This window comes from Chiroxiphia lanceolata, chromosome 3 (assembly GCF_009829145.1).
Source record: "Chiroxiphia lanceolata isolate bChiLan1 chromosome 3, bChiLan1.pri, whole genome shotgun sequence".
NCBI classification, from domain to species: Eukaryota; Metazoa; Chordata; class Aves; order Passeriformes; family Pipridae; genus Chiroxiphia; species Chiroxiphia lanceolata.
This window is the reverse complement of record NC_045639.1, coordinates 51332234-51350506: the sequence shown is the minus strand read 5'-3', so window position 1 is coordinate 51350506 and position 18273 is coordinate 51332234. Positions and strand designations below refer to the sequence as shown.

The following is an 18273-nucleotide window of genomic DNA, read 5'->3' as shown; positions in this document are numbered from 1 at the left end:
GGAAAGGGAGACGTCAGTGCTTTCTCCAGTGTGCGGAAGGAAACAGGATGTAGTAGAAAAGCTGTCTGGATGAAAGTTGCAACTCCATTTTATTTCCTCCAAGGAATAGTAAGAAGGTAGAATAATATGCCAAGCTATTATAATTTAAAATCTTTGTGCTGAAACACTTGATACAATTACTTTCAGATTGTTTCCTGCTTTCAAATGAAAGCACCAATGAAAAACACAGACTATGAATAGGAAGTTTCAAGCTAGTCTACATTTAGAGATCATGAGATAAACCAGCTAATCACTTTAAATGTAACAACAGAAATCGGGCCATTTATTTTGATTATGATTTCTCATATATACTTTGTCAACACATTACAATTATAGATTACAGGTTACCTGACAGATTTTGGGTAACAAACATTTACTTAAGCAGTTGTGTACCTCAACTGAAGAAAAGTTTATAACACAACCACTGCTACCTGCGCACACAGTTTTTGCCCAGCTTCAGCTCCCCTCCATAGATGTCTCTTTATCCTGTCCCCCGCCAAGTGGCCTTTTTCCACCCCTATGAATCATGGCTACCTGGGCTGCTGCCCTGCAAGCAGGTAGGAGGTTTGTAATAGATATCAGCATGATGTTAACTGCTTGCTTTCATCTCCCAGGCACAAGCAGAGTTCTAAAGCAGTTCTAATAAAAGTAAAGAGGTAACTGATTTGCCTTCAGCGAGCTCACAGAAGACACACAGGTATTTGCACTGCCAGCCTAAGAACACAACCCCATGGCAAACATATGCAGACTCAGATCAGGGATATTACACTTGCAGGCCCTGCTTTGCATTCTGAATCCCCTTTTTGCACCTACAGGACTCGACGATGATCTGGACAAGTTCTAAAATATAATTTTCAGTAAATAGGGCCCTTGGGATTCTCTCACTGTGTAGTGATATAAAGGGCTAAACCTAATTCTACAAATACTCTGCTGTTTGATTTTATACTTCAATTTTAGAGCCCAAGTATCATAAGGAACACTGGGAATGAAGTTTAAAAATTAAAGTTTCATGTATCAGCAGTGCATTCCCATTACATTACTTTTAATAGTGGGCCATAGGTTAAACCTAGCAATTAATAAACACTACCAGAAGTAAACTGCACCAAAATGATCCAATAAGGTCAAATAATTTGTTCTCATAAAACTTGCATGCAGGGTGACCAAAAGCTAGCATGTTCTAACACATCAGAGTAACTGCAGAATCTTGTTTCAAAACAACAGTAGGTAAAACACAACACACAATTACTATAAGTCTTTCTACAGATCACTGACATAACATCTATTTCACTCATTCCTGCTACAAAATCATCAATAGTTTTCATTCAGAGCCTGAACCCAAAATATCAAAATTAGGTACAAAAGGGAAAGGAAAAGCCCATAAATATTAAATCAGGCAATAGAGACAAGTCTGTTGTCTGTTGGGTTGTGTAGAGACAGAACGAACTCTTCACTGGAGTTTGTAATTCCACTTCAGGTAAGTGAACAAATCACTCTGATGGTTTTGTTTCTTGTTTATAATTATCACAACCTCCTTCATGTAATTACTGCCTTGCCAAGCACATCTGAGAATCACCTACACATGACAATAGCTTAAATAGACAGTGTCATGGTTTAAGCAGATGATCAGATTTCATCATCATTCTTAATAAAAAATGTAATTTTTCTCCATCTAAAAATACATCTATCACGCTGAAGCTGCATAAAGTGGTTCCACATTAGTCTCACATTTACATAGTGCTTGAAAGCCTTACAGAAAGTGATGTTTAGAATATTTCTTAAAAAGCTATTTCACCCACAATTGAACTTCGTGTATACTGAGGGTAATTTCTAGTGAAAGTAGCTTCTCCCTAGTCAGCCCTTTCTATCAACAAATCAATGTCAAAATAAAACATTCGTACTATGAAAGGCCAAGTCAGATGCAAAGCTTTAGGACACAAATTGTGAGCCTGGATTCCTGAACAATGTAAAAGGAAATGGAAAATCTGAGCTGCAAGTTGCCATTTACTCCCCACATGTAAACATCTCTGTTCTGGTGCAGCTGTCTGCTGGTAAACTCAGGAAAAGAAGAGTTCAAAGTCACAGAAGCACATGAACTGTGAACCTGGAGCTGGAGGCATGCTAGCTGTAAAGTACTGATACGTTCTTATTTAAGGGAAAAATACCAAGGTGCAAAACTGCCAAAATAAACTAGGATGATCAGTGATTTTTCTAACAGGATATCATATTTTTGTTAGTATAGCTAGGGATGAATAAGCCAGATGTTTGTCCATTCTGACTCTGGCAATTATTTGAGTGAACTTTCATTATTATGACTGATTTTGGAATGTAACAGATACTTTTTTCCCCCTTTTCTTCCTCCCCTCCCCCCACCCCTTCACCTCCTAACAGAGGGAGTTTTCCTGTTCATTTTTCTTTTGACGCATTCTCAGATGTCAAAAAATTGGTAGCAGGAAACTCTCTGCTACCAGTCCAGCAGAAAACACAAAGTCCAGCAGAAAACGACACATGAATAGGTTAAGGCTGAACATTTTTCATGCCATGAAGAAAATACTTTGCACTGATTATCAAAGTTTTACATTGTTGTTCTGAGGTGTAGAAAAAAAGGTAATCGGAAAAATATCTGCTGCTTAGTTTAACAGACCATAAGCTAATTAGAGGTAATAGGTACTTTTCACCTTTCGCTAAAGAAAGGTGCCAGGGCAGTATGTGCCCTGCAGAGGTCTGGGCACTGGAGATTTTTGATTGTTGACCATCAATCCATGCTTTTGATTGAACCAGCAGATATGGCAGTCCTGGCTTCTTAAGACAAAAGGTTCACACATTTAATGGGTTTTCTTCCACAAGAAGTTCTGACCAAAATAAACTTTATTCTCAGAAAGCAGATTATATGACATTATGTTCCACAGCAGATTGCTATTCACTTGAGACTCTCTGAGTAGAAGAGTCTCCAAACATGGACAGAGAGCAGTCCACCTGCACAAGCATCCCCAGAGAAATATGCTATAAATGAGGTTTCTGGTTCCACTTGCATACCCTCCAAGTTGCAGTACTGAAGGTCTACAGCTTGCAACCTCTCCTAATATAAATTTCTTTGGAGGAAAAAAAAGTCTCCTGGAAATTTTCAGCTTCTTCACAAAAACAAAATGTCAGCTGAAGACAAAGATTTACATCCAAGTACCCTACCATCATAACCCATGACAGCAGCAGTCAATTCACACTACCTTCCTTCAAAGGAGACTTACCTCCTTTGGTCAAGAGTCTCAGGCCTCCACTGACAGTCACTGCCTCCTGGCAGCAAGGGCTGCACAGGAAACTAGGCTCCCAGGAATACACTTAAATTAAGTGCTGATTCCCTTGGGACCCCATAACAAGCTATTTCAATCTTTTGCTTGGAAACATTTATTTTTCCATAAGGGATTAATTTTAACACTGAAATGCAGAGCAGTTTTAAATGAAAAACTGAAGTTCACCACATAACCTCTCACAGTTATTCACTTTAAATACCAGTTGCTGCTAACTTTCCAAGAGCATCTCATACATTAAATGAAAGAATAGGCACAATGACTCACACAGATCATTCCCAGACTATAGACAAAAAAACTAGCAGAAAGTTCATTTATTTAGTACAAGCCGGACAGGGGAAGAAAACCCTTAAATCTCAATTCTCTGACAATTAAGGATACAATTCCTCTTTGTGGGTGTTAAAGGCCTGTTTATATACGTATGCTGAAGATGCTGGATTTTAAATTCAGGGTGGGAATCAAACTGAAAACTCCGGGAGCTGACAGGGATAGCACTGTGTGACAGAAAGCATGCTCTGCACATCTCCACAGCTCTGCTTGTCTCCTCATCTTGAACATATACAGAAGTGCAGCTGCAGTGATTCTTGCCTACAAAGTACCAATTTAGGGCATGGTTTTACACTGTGTCTGAACCAAATGAGCACCCTGCCTTGCTGAAGGGCTAATTCTTGTTCATAAATCTTCCACCTTTCTTTTCTGCTCCTTCCCTGCTGCCCAGACTTCCTGCAGGTTTTGGCATTCATCTAATTGGAAGGTAAACTGTTGGTATCTGCTAAACAGAAAACAAACACACACAAAAACTCAGAAAAAAAAATAATTTTTTCCACTGGGCTATATTTGAATCAGCTGAAGTCTTACTTACAAGTCTGAACATGTTCAAACAAGCGGCAAAAGCAAGGAAGGAAGGAAGATGCATTTCAAAAGTAGAAAACTTAATTCATCCCTAGTCACCTTGTCAAACCATACTCCAATGCTTTGAATGTAAAATTTGACATTTTCTTGCAGCTCGCTAGTAATGAACTCATTATTTAGATTTATTGCTAGAGATTTAAAAACCTGAAGATGTTCTTACAAGCCACAAACAAGTCATTCTAATCGAAATGAAGCGAGCTGTATGTGGCTTCATGGGCTACATGTTTCTTTGAATCCCTCTGCTAAGCCTGCGGGGTTTTACAGTCACTTTCTCTTAACTTCTGTGTCCTAGACTCACGTAAAGATCCATAGCTCGTAAGCTAAGTGTTGGGTCCTGACATGAATTGCAATGCATAGTTGAATATACTAACCAAATATATACTTTTGTAACCTCCTTCTGTCACAATATTAACTAGAAAAATTCAAACAAAAGAACTGTGAATTTTAGATTGCATCCTTTCACCATTCATAACACATCTCCTTTTGAGGTAACAGAGTATCATTTGCTCATAAGACAAATGACCGATCACATTTTTTAAATGGAGCACAATTAATGGCACAGAAATAAGGCAATTTCGTTACATACTTAAAAGATCATCATGGCCTTTGGCAAAAGAATTATTAATCTTCTGCTGATTACAAAATTAAAACCTCACCAGTTTTTTATTTAGAGTTTTGTGGAAGGAATAATTAACAGCATCACTGATGGATCTTTATTTTAGGCCATTCCCCTATAATTCTGCAACTGAAAAGAGTAGATTAACTTATGGTACCCACAGTATTACCCTAAAGGCTTAAAATAAATCTCATCACACTTAAACCATGTTTCTCTCTGTGTATCTCACTACCAGACTTTCATTTACTTTCACTTTTAAACAATGCAGTTGGCTGAAGCTCCTGCCACAAACACACCTCCCATTGAAATGAAAGTGCTTTCTGTTGAGCTCTCAGTTTTTGGGTCCTCCTACACCCCCCTTGAAAAAAAAAAAAGGACTTTAAACATGCTTTGAGAAATTATGTCACAAGCATCTGGAAAACACTAAGTTCAAGAGGCAGGCAGAGAGCCTGAAAATTTCTTCCCTAGTAAAGTTCTAACCACTTCATCAAATGGTCCTGAAGTAACAATATTGAACTGTTTTGTAAAAAAAGGAAAGAAGGAATGCAAAAGATCTTATTCTTCAGACAAAACATCACTTCAGTATATGCCCTGGAAGATGACATACTTTCTAAAGAGCAGCAGAAATACAATGAGGAAATGAGTGATCATACTGGCAGTGAATGATGAATACAGAATTTTTTGCAGCCATACAAGCTACCATCACAGCCTATCACAACTCAGAGACAAAATCTGTTTAACCAACCACCACCACCACATGCCGAGCTGTGAGCGTTCACGCACTCCTGCATGCCTTCAGATGGGAATGGCTGTGAGAGGCCATGAGGTCAGGAAAACACCTTGCCAACCACACACGCTTCTCCTCGTTCTCATCACAGAACAGAAGCATCTGTGCATGGACAGCAGAAGAGTAGTGTTGGCTGAGGCTGCGGCGGATGCCACACAACAAAGAGCTGCCGCTGAATTGTGATGATCAATGCTCCTGTCACTTGGCGCAATCACCCGAAGCATGCCAGGCACAGAGTCATCAATCACTAAAGTGTAAGCCTACCCCACAACGCATGCAACGATTCGCCCTGGGCTGCAGCCCTGTTAAAACTCCCCCCTCGCTCTTTACCGAGGCACATACTTTGAGAAGTATTCTCCACCTTGCCCTTCTAAAATCCTAGGGAATACTTGCTTGTTATGATAATGATTTTGCCCATGACTTAGACACTGCCTTTTCAGTGTAGACATGTAGTGAATCCCTCTCTTAGGAGGACAAACAGGTTCTGGTTTTCTTTCAGTCCACTTAGTCTTTGCTAGGAGACAGAATGCCTTCCTTTCACGATTGGTCTGGGAGAGGACGCCAACACTATTCTTGACAAAACTACTGAACCATGTTTTAGAAATGCATGGGAAAGGGCATCTCCTGTTACAAATCCCCAGGAAGAAGAGTATTTCCCTGCACTAGCAGTTTGTCTTGATGGCCTACTGAAAAATCTGATGCAAAGGCTGTAAATTACTCTACAAGACCATCCCAAGGGCTTATCTGGAGAGGTCTGTGAGAGTGGAAATTACACTACACAGAGTGTAATATGTTTATCAAATGCATACAAAATTTAAGATATCAATAAACAGGAAGACTTTCCATAGAGACAGAAAATACTGGGTACTGTTAGTAGTATTTTGGGAGACAGGAAAAAATGCCTAGTGGTGAGAACATGCAGCATAAGCCACAAAAGAGCAGAGGAGGGTAAAAGATGCAGGCATGTAAAGCCCACTGTGCTGTACAGAGTTTGTGAAATAGTTCATGTATGGGGAAATGCATCAGAAGCAACTTTGGAAATCACAGAAGCTTTTCAGACGTAGGCATTAGCTTAGTTGTAATCATCTATACTTTTAAAATAAACTGTACAAAGCTGGTATTTGAACCGTTACTCAAAGTGTAAGATTGATGGCTTGTGTCAAACTTATTAATATGTATTTACTTATTTCCCTATAATTTTTGGATAAGGAAAAAGAGCTCAACTGGTAAAAAATGGTGTGGAAAATAACTGTTGGACTGTATATGTGTCATGAGTAATCTATCTTATAGAAAGAATTACAAACTAAGGAGAGAGAAGGTACTAAGGACACACACCAACAAATCACACATAGAGAAGGATTTTCCTACAGGAACTTCCCAATTAAGAACACAATCAAAATCAAAGTCAAACCAAACTATAATTCTGCTAGTTTATAAGAAAAATCCTTTCAGCTGCTCATGGATAGACGAATTCTTTATTGTCTATTGTGAATTTCTTCACTTAAACACAATTTATGTAATCAAGGCAACAGAATTGCCATTGCAAACTACTCATTACCATTTCTGAAATATTTCTACATTATTAGTTGATCCCTCTTTACTACAGATTATAAATTATTAATTCTTTTTTCATAATTGCCCATCATCTTGTCATCTCAGCTACTCTATCATCCTTAGCCCTCCCCCACATTTTTGTGATTTCTCACTCCTTGTGCAGTGAAGAACACCAAACCATACACTGAATTCCTAATGGGTTCCAGGAAAAGCTGAACCTGCAACCATTGATTTATGATGCTGTTACTCACTCTCTTGGGAGCTCTGAGATGCAGTAGAGGGAGGCAGCACGTAGATGCTGTGTCCTCATGCATGTAAAGCATCTGCTCTGTCCCTGAAGCTTCATTCCTACTCAGAGCTTGCAGCCAGAGCTAAGCTGAAGATACATTAGAAATATGTGCCTTACTACTGTAGGAAGCACAGTTGAAGAGTTTGAGATTGTCAGGTTCAGTAAAGTTGTCAGCATAGTAAATCAAGGATAAAGGGACCAACAACAGAACAACCATATAAAAGGCCACTCAAAATTTAAAAAAGGCTGTAACCTACATTTTCTCTTACTGTATCTGAATCTAATCTGTTTTTTCAATCAAATCAAATTAATTAAACAGCAGTTTTATAAAACTGCAAAAATTAAATTACAAGGTCAGAGCAGCAAACTGACCCTGAGATGCCATTTAGGATATTAATCTTGTCTTTTAATGTATTATTTTATAGAATCAGAGAACAGCCTCTGAACACTTTCAAATATCATCAACATCTGACCTTCAAAAGCACTTTGGCTATTTGCCAAAGTAACACTCTTTCCATTAACAAATCATACTGGCCATACATAACCTGGCATTATTTGCAATCTAATTAACATGTTTAAAAACAGTTTAGAAACAAATTTATATCTCTAGTCATGAATTCTTGAATTTTTCTTTAAAGCTAATGACCCACTAAGTCATAAGGTCAGATATGTAAGCAATCTAATTATTGTTTTCAAAAAGAAATAACTATTTGCTCTTAAAATTCCCAGCACACAATAACACATGTAGTTTGTTGCTTGAAAATTAAAAAAAACCCAAACCAAACCAAACCAACAATTTAAAGTTAGCATATTTTCAGAGAAATCACAGTATTTTTCTTTTATACTGTCTTCTCATAGAGTACTTCATAACATTTTTGAGGCAAAACAAAACATCTGTAAATAAAATCCTTGGAATGCTCTGCACAAGCATTTTTCTTCCAGGAACATCTAAAGACACACCTTAACTTTTTCCCTTAAACCACATTATCTTAACTGGGCTGGTAGAGAGGGTAGCACAGGATGAGAAGAAAACGTTGCAGAGTTCTGATTCCGAATAAGAAAATGTAGCTTTAAATAGTTCTTTCTGAAACACCTGTTAACTGGGCTCTCAGTGTGCATGTGTTTATGGAATACTAGTGGAAAACAGAAAACCAACTCCACAAAATATAAAATTGTACTAAATTATATTAAAACTTTGCCAACTCTAATTACCACTATCAAAAATACATGTACTTATGTCCTTTCCACATTTCACATTTGTATTGACTTCTCTGGAGCCATGAAGTCAACCATCCTAAAAGTAAATACACAAAGCAAATAATCAAACATTGCCCCCTCCATATGTGTACACTATTAACAATTTTAATCATAAAAGTTTTCAGAAAACAAAGCACTTCTGCCTGTAGATTCAGAACAATGAGTCAGAAAATAAAAACCAAAAACTATTTTTCACAACATGATGGAAATATCTGAACAAACCTAATTCTTATACAAGTTGTCCATAAAAGGAACATTAGATTTCAGTATCAAAAGGTCAGTAAAACAAACAAACAAAAATCTAATAAAGAGCTTACATTTGCAACTGATATTAAAAATAAACCATCTGCCAAAATTAAAATTTGGCCTTTGAAATGGGACTTGAACTCTTTATGCATACTCTGCCCTGCTGACCCTTGCTAAAGGGTGTAAGTCAATACGAAATACTCACAAACGGAGAGAGGATGACGGATTTTCTGCCAAATAACCCTAAGCAAAAGTAACGCTGTTAGCTATGGAGCCTGCTTTTATTTCCTTTGCCAAGTGATGAATTAAGAGGACTTCCTAGCACACATGATATTTTAGTGTTTGCATATTTTTAACCCCTGGTTCTTTTCTTCTTATAAATAAAAGCAATACAACCAGTAGGTAACAAAAGAACAAAAGGAACTGCTTCTTACGTGTTGAGAGTTTTAACGCTAGGTGAGATCGCTAACTTGGGGAAGGAAGGGAAAATAAACAGGACAGAAGTTGCAATGTCATCAGTTTCTGCTCAGTAGAATGGTATTTTATTTATCAGGAACTGGGCAGTGCCTCTACTTTCTGAATGAATGACAGATCCTTTCTATCTATTTTTACCTCTGGGTAACCATCCTGAGACTGAGAATAATGGATAGCCCTTAACAGTTGTACCTCCATTTAATTTATGAATGTCACTGGCAGAGGAAAGAGTTGCGTTAAGCTCTAACATGTTGCAGAAAAGGTCAGCATATAGGACATTAAAATACCATGTCAGCTTGTAAGTAAATTCCTGATGCATGTTTAAGTATTGGCAGCTGCCATGCAAAAGCCCTGTTACCTTAAAGCTCCTATTAATGTAGTGCTTGGCATCTCCCCATTTGTTATGGTGAGACAGTTTTTGCCCCCAAGAAATTTTATAAACTGAATAAACACATCAAGAAGAACAGGATTACATATGCAGGCATGGAGGCTGAAATTACTTGCTTAAGGCCAGAAAGCTAGTCAAAGATAGAGGTGGCAGTAAGATGTATGCCTCCTGACACGCACTACAGTGCCAGATATGCAACAGACCGAGAGCTCTCCATCAGAGATTGTGTGCTGCTGGTGACAAGTGATGGACTCAGCTTTGTCTCCTTATCTTTTACTGGGTAAGAAAGAGGAGAAAGGACAGGTTACCTCAAGACACCAACTTCTCAGGAGCCAGCCAGCAGGAACATTTACCTTCCTGCCTCCACATCATCATCATAGCAAATTACCGAGGCACACAATCCCATCCCAAACACTCCCTTCTACTCTGAAAACCCATATGAAGAGAAGAAAACAGGGCTTTCTCAATTAAGTTATGTGTGTCCAGTTCTCCACTTGTTTCAGACCCAGCCAGCTCCATTATGGTGTGACACTTCATTCTGCACACAACTGACACACACACGTGTCGCATCACATCTCCTAGTCTGTAAGAAAATCATTTAGTTCCTTTGTCAGTGAGGCACAGAGCAGCATCCACCCACCAGCAAAATTTCAAAAAAAACCTTGAAAATAACTGTGGCAAGGCCATGGTATCTCTCAATTGTTTTCTATCATGTCATCATTACTTTTTGAATTGCTTTCTTCATACTTAAATCACTTCATCCATTAATGCAAACTTCTCTGAATGTACGAATTAAAATGCCTGGTCTCTCATGTGACATCTGGCCTGAGAACAGGACAGAACTCCTGGTCCTCCTCCTCCACAAGGAGGAAAGGCAGTCAAACACACAGTTTTGCTATCCTACAGAGTGAACTTGGTGAGTAGAAGATGCTTCACTATTAATTACAGAGGCTCTAAAGGAAAGGAAAAGACAGAGTGAGCTGCTACACAGAGAATGAGTGTCTGAGCCTACAAAGGAAATGCAAGCAAATTGCAAGGGTCTTCAGCCCCACAAATTAAAAACTAGTAGCTAATAAAGTGAGGCTACTGTGATATATTAAAGATGGAATTAAAAAAACCCCAAAGTACACAAGAGCTGGATGCACTGCTCTTAAAAGAGAGTGAATCAGAAATTCCAAAATCTCGGAAGAAAAAAAACCCCAAACCATAAAGTTTGTATCAACATTTCAAATAAGTTCCTTTTCTCTTGGTGCCTTGTACCTGAAAAGTATCAAAATCTATTTTCAAGTAATGTAGGAGGAGTGGGGAGAAATCTGTGTGACTACAGGCTTGATAGTTTTCACAGATTTTTAAGAAAAGAATAATTATAAAAAAATAAATTGAAATAAGCAAGAAATATAACCTTTATCTACCAGAGGCAGGCTATGCCAGATACAAAGCTTTCTCCTGTAATGAAAATGTGACATCATCTCAAGAAGTTGGCCTTCAGGAAAAAAAGCCTGTTATAGCAATACAAAGGAGTCTGTTAGCAAGGCTAGAAGAAAACGGTAACTACATGATTAAGAGAGAGAAGAATAGGCAGCCATAACAGGAGAACTGTGGGACAGGAGACAGAACTGCTCTGAGGGCTCTCATTTACTGTTTGTTAAACCACCTCATTAGAAAGACTGAGGAGCACCGATAGAGTGTATTGGCAATACCAAAGCTTGAAAGCATTGCTATCATAGAGAGGAACAAGAATACCACACAGGAAAAAGTTTCTGCGGTTTTAGGAAGAAATGAAGAGAAACAGAATGAAAGTTATTGGTAAAGAGTTACTGCCACTGGAGAAAAAGGATAAAAATATGACCTACAATTTGGGAACTTCATACTTGCAAACCTCAGAGAAGAATCAGGGAGCCTAGCAGTATTAAACCAATCACAGTGATGTATAAAAAATGTGTGCTTGAATAGTTAGAGACAGTATAAAAATTATCACTTGAGAAAGAGAAGACAAAGCTGTAACACAGTATTACAGAAGAACAAATGAGTCCAAATTGGCCATGGAAACCCAGGCAGCTTAACAGCAGCAAGAGTTAAAAATCCTAGCTAGTTTCAAACTAGAGTCCAGTCAGTTCCTGAAGATCACCTGATATGCTTGTCAGATAAAGCAGAGAAGTCATGCTAAATGGTTTATAATCATATATTATTTTGTTCCTGTAAATTACCCCTCATAATTCTGGACATAAACAACAGATTTGGGAACAAACATGTACAAATACATTTTGTAGCAAGGAAATGTCAAGTGAATTTCTAACACTTTCTAGACATAATTTTTTTAAAATGGAAGAAGGTGAAATCTCACAACACAGTACTTAATTTGTGAGGTTTTGTCTTCAAAATAGCACCACCTCCCCTGAATTGGCCAAACACCACTTTTTTATGACAAGTGTCATATGGGTTAGACATAAGTCAATAGTTCACGATCAATACCAACTTTCAGTTTTGAGTTTACTTTTGCATAATTTATAAGATTTCAAATTAGTTCAACTCTGAAATACAGTGACATATGCTACTGATGTCAATGCTAGAATGCTTCCTGACACATAAAAACATTCAGGACAGCTTTCTTCTACTCAATCCTTCTGAAAAGTTTTATTTTGCAATGTATCCTGAAGGTCAGAAGAAAAAGTTTAAAGAAATATGCAGTGACAATGTGGAGTCAGAACTTTCTCAAGGACTCTGAACACACAAATATATAAGAAAAGATTTGATTCTCATTTGACATGATAATTCATAAATTATTTCAAGACTGTTTTAAGCACTTTCTGCAATAGAAAGTAATTTCGATCATTGTCACCTGACTTTCAGTTGAAGCAATCCATAAGCAAGCATGATTTGCACCCAGATTATTTATGACAAGGCAATAAGTAAGTTCAGCTCTCAGGAACCCTGGCTTCCTGTCAGTGAAGAAAAATGTGTTGCACTACATCTCATCTCTGAAGACTTTCCTGCTTACTGATAAGAAAATTTGCTACGATTTTAAAAGCAGAAGGGAGAAGATGATGATTTTTTTGTTTCCACTTTACAACACATGAAAGAAATGGAGTTTACTTTTACCTCAGCAATTGTGAAGAAAGAAATAAAAAGGGCACCTAGGATGTGAATGGCATCAACACTCACAAAGCGAATGGCACAGATTCACAGATCTTCTAGCAGTAATGGCACCTTATTTTGCAGTTTGTGGTACCACTGACTCATGTTATTATTAAACCATGACTTTAAGATCCTTGCAGCAATACCAACTAACACAGTATCATCTTCGTTCCCCCCATCACCGTCACAGTTGCTCCTAGCACAGCTGCTCGAGCAGCTGCACTATGAATGGGATCAGAGAAAACACTGTAAAGTTTTGAACATCCTTTATCTAGTTTGTAGTACACAGATAGCAGAGTAGGCAAATAACACCTACACTGATAAAGCAGTCAATCACCCTGTACCATGAAACCTTAGCCTTCCTTTAGCAAGAAAAACCACATTGTTCAAAGAGCAAAATATTGGAATGCAATCACATTACATTTTGTTTCTTGTGAAAATAAGAGTTAGGAGGTCAGAGATTAAATAACACAAGCCAGAAGGAAGCTGGGCAGCTTCTTAAAAATTAAAGCTTTCTGGAAGATCACTGCATGGAACCCCCTTCTAATGGTATCAAGCAAAGAAAAAATATGAAAATAAATCCTTGAACTCAACATTTAAATATAATAATATCCCATGGGGTACTCATGCCAAAAGAAGTTTAGCCGAAGTATTTGGGCTTTATTTCCTTTTTTGGAAAAAGATCGCTTCTAAAAATGGATTGAGTTGTCTTCTGACGTTGAAAAAAATCTACTGAAAATTATTTGCTTAGTGTACTAAACACATACAATTTTTATAAGGTGCTTTATAAACTTGTTATACAATGTCTGCTCAGAGTACGTGAAATGGATACTCTTTGAAATACAACTTTTCATGTACTGAACAGATAAAGCAGCTAGCATCATTAGTTTACTCTAACAAGAGTACCAACACAATAAAAAGAGTCAATTACTTAGCTTATAAAAATTTACTGCTTCTACTTGAGTTTATACCATTCAAAAAGTGTGACAAATTCTTTCCAATTACACCAAGTGCACCAACTAAAGAAAGAAACAGAAAGTGAACCTTTCTTAAGAAAGTCACCAATAGCTTGCAACAATCCTCCTCTTATCACCTGATACCGCACGAGGACAAAGTTGCCTAGCACAGCATGCTCTTGGCATTGAATGCAACAGGCTTATTAGGAGTAGGAAAGAAAGCAATTACCAAAAATAAAGTCCAAACCTGAAAAACAAACTTCAGAAAAACTTTGGTTTAAGATTCCAAAAATATACTCACATTTCACTTATTTTCTGATTTACAACTCCTCTACTTAGCTGAAATACCTTCAAGGGATTAAAGAGATGGATGGGGCAATCTGTTGTGTACTGCAATAATTTCTGACACACTGACAAATACAACTCAGGACAGCCCTGAGTTCAGAGAGCCACAAAACCTAGAGCTTCAGGGACACAGGAGCTGCAAAAGTAATGCTAAGGGTAGCACAGCACTGCACCAACATTACTCCCTCCACATCTTTCTCATCTAGGTCACTTATGGGGCTGGGCATCTCAGCCTCAGCACATGCTGTTAGGCTTAGGGTTCAGTTGCAATTTACACCAGGTGTGGCCTTCAGTATTGAACAACTCCTATGGATCAGCCACGAATTTGAGTTACTTCCCACTAGAGAAGTGAGGAAGAACAAAAGCGGAATGAGAGAGGTTAATATCACAAAACAAATAAAAAACACAAAGGAAGTAATTCCTTAAATACATATATACTTCTCCACTTATTTGTAATACAGGATTCAGCCCTAATGCCAAGCTCCTTTCCCTGCCACTGCTGAGATGTCAGCTTTCTTCACTGTTTAAGAATTAAGGTGCATCAAAACCAAGTGACATAGAGTTAGTTAACGAGGCCAGTTTAGGCAACCTTTCATACAAAAGGAAAATGAAATGCCAGAAACAGATTTCAGGCTGCTGCCAGAGGGGCTAAAGAGGTGTGTAAGAGACCACAAAACTCTGATGGCAATTGTGATGATGGGTACACTCAACATTCCCCGGGGTACCACTTCCCGGGCCATGAGCAAGGATGCTCTCCAGTGCAGGGGGTGCCTGCATCATGCACCCATCCTCAATGGGACACACTTGCTCGCAGCAAGGGTGGGGAGGAATCTGCAGGGAAACCGGCCCCAAGCAGTAAAAGGCTGACAAGACAAACAACTGCAAACCAGCCAAGGTATTGCATGAAAAGTTCAGTAGCAAAACTCGTACCAAGAACTCAAAATTAGAGAAAAAGGCTCAGTTGTCAGTACGTAGCAACAAGGCTCAGGGAAGAGAGAAAGAACAAGCTGCGCTAAAAGGCTTAAGCTATCTAAAACTTAATGAGGGCCTGTGATTCACTTGGATACCTGAAACTGAAGCAGGGAATGCCTTCAACTAGGGAGAGTTCACAACAGGACTCAATGGTTAAATTTTGCTTACTTTTTTTTTTTTAAACAGACTGTCTACATTGTTGCTACTTGACACTACTCAAAAGGCACAGCATGCTGCAATTTAGGCTGCAGAGCAAGCAGAGAAACAGGCAATGCAGGCCAGAGAGAGAAAGTAAGGTTTAAAAACAAATTTAAAAAGAACTTTTTGAGAGGATTCTTTTTTTTTTTTTGCCTTGGCCATGGCACACAAACAGTGGGATCTACATGACAGATTGGTTTTTCACTGCTGGCTGTCCCAACTCACCCTCTCCTGCACCAGCTCTGGTGTTTTTGTGACTCTGGGCTGAACTGCTTCTGTGTTAAGTCAGCAGAAAAGTAAGCCAACAAAAAGGGTAATAGGTTTCTGCCAGGATGTCATGCAAAAACAGTTGAGCAAAGGCTGAGAAAGGAGACAGATTTAACTGCTCTGGCAACGCAGGCTCAGTCTGACTAGCTAGTGCATCCACAGTAGTTTTACTGGGACTTTAGACCTCCAAATGAGACTATAATATTATAAATATTTATTTCAGCTAAAATACCATCTTATGTGACATTATCTCATCTTCCCCCGTCACACAAAACTGTTTGCCCAAACACTGTCTTGCAAGGGGGAAAGAAAGAGATTTTTTTTTTTGTTGCAGTTGTTTTCAGTCAAGACGAACTCTCCAGTTCAGCTTATCACATGGATAAGCTATGAACAGGTGTGCTGGGGAAAGAGAGGGGTTGCACAGGACTGTAAACAAGCAGCAGGAGGAAGGAGGGTGCTTAAAACCAGGAGAGAAAATTTAAAAAGTCTGTATTTGTAAAACTGTGTTGCAAGTTCAAGCCACGTTATTCTTCTTAATAGTCTACAAAACTAGCAGGAGATTCTACTCTAAAATAACTATGGTGAAAGTAAAAAATAAAAGAATAAATTAAAAATAGATATAAATACTAAATAAATAAACCAATAAATATAGAGATTATATATATGATTTATATATCATCATCCCATCTCATGGTGAGATAACACATATACATTAAGATATTTATTCTACTATACAAGAAATTAATTTAATTGCAGACTATGCATCTTATGTTCCTGCTTTGGATGCACTTGCATAAGGCTGAGAGCCAGTCTCTTAGCCTGCGCTCCCTAAAATGCCTCTCCCAGCCACATGGTTCTTCCAGCTACCCTATGCTATTTCTAGTGCCTCTTAGTTTCTTTTATGAGCTTGTGCAAGTAACCTACATAGCAGAATGTGAACTGTAATCGCTCATACAAGATTTAATGAGTGTCAGATCCAATGCATGAGAACAGTGACCAGGGAAATGTGGAACAGTGAAAATTTTTACTTTTAGGAAGAGTGAGTAACTAAACTTGTTCAGGTAGTTATCCAACTGCAGCATAGCTGGTCTGCACTCTGTCTGTCTGAATTAACTGCAGGATCAGCTTTCCCCACACAGTTTCAATGGCCATAATGGGTTCAGGCAAACTCCACACTAAGCAGGAACGCAGTGGAGTTTCTTGCTAACTGCTTTGCCACACAGAATTCACAAGGCACTGGGCTGTCTGTTTGTATGGATGGGACCTTCAATGTGGGACACTTTGTAGCTGTCATTTCAGACTCCAATTTTGTAGGGTAGAATAGGACAGTATTTAATAAGTCAGTGAGTCCTACATGTGGTCTCTGCCCACATGCTCTGACTAGTTACCAGAATAAATGTATTTTTTGAAACCATAAAGCTTACAGTAATTACAACCATTAGAACAAACATTTACACTTGTGACTATCTGCAAAGTTTATTTAAGTAGGTCACTCTATGAACTATTGCTTTTAATAATCTAGCAAGGATCTACAAATCATGTTGAAGTTCCTTCTTCCACAGAGCAAAGGTAGTCTTGTTCTGAAATCAGTTTCACAGGGATTTGTGTTCTGTAGAATAAAATCTGAACAAGAGCCTTTAGCTGGCAATGCACAAAGGTTTTACTCTATTGAAGCTAAGCTGCTTTGTCTCCCAACAGAGAAACTCAGGCCAAAGACAAATAAAAGAGAAAAGAGTGTTAAAGACAAACAGGTGGGTAAGACCAAAAAAAAGCAAGAAATGCAAGGATACGTTCTTAGTTCCTGAGGGACACGCTGAATGGAAGGGAATCCAAATCCAAGGTGATATTTCAGGCTCCAAAACCTGTATTAAGACTCAAGACTGTTGCCAACACACTTTCATTCAAGTGATACAAAACAGACTTCCCACTTGAAAAGATAGTTCACTGCAGAAACAAAGTCACTTCACCAGGCTTATGAAAAACATTAGTTACTCTAAATGCTTATAGGCCTCATTCCACAGAGCCATGGAACAACAAACACGGTTTAGTGAAATATCAATTTGATTACCATTAAATAAATGTATTCAGAGTGCAAAATGTTCTTCTTTGAATGGATGTTTGATTATATTAGAGCAAAATAAACAGACCCTTTAGTTGTACAACAGTAACGCCGTAAAAAACAACCCTTTCCCTTGACATGATCATGCATTTGAAAAAGGAAATGCAAACACATAACACGTGTCCAGACTACCTTGAAAAGCTCATGTTTCATCACCTTAACAGTAATGATCTATTTTCTTACACAGGTCAGCATTTTCCTGGCTACTCCAACCTCAACAAAAGAAGTGAGAGCAGAATACTGAATCAAACTTTTCCCAACACTCTTTGTTAAAAAAATATTACACGCAAATATGCAACAATCTTTGCAAATTATATTGAATCAGAAGGGCAGAGGATAGCAAAAACTGACTCTAAGAACTAATTTTGTTAAAAATATCCTAACAAGGATTTAAAAATCATTGTGTGAACTTTGTTG

The 18273-nt window shown here is 38.2% G+C and overlaps 1 protein-coding gene across 4 annotated transcripts in view; it reads right to left on the bottom strand.

Moving 5' to 3' along the window:
- Window positions 1-18273, bottom strand: part of MTHFD1L (methylenetetrahydrofolate dehydrogenase (NADP+ dependent) 1 like) — a 147219-nt gene that overhangs the window by 68151 nt on the left and 60795 nt on the right. The window lies entirely within an intron of this gene.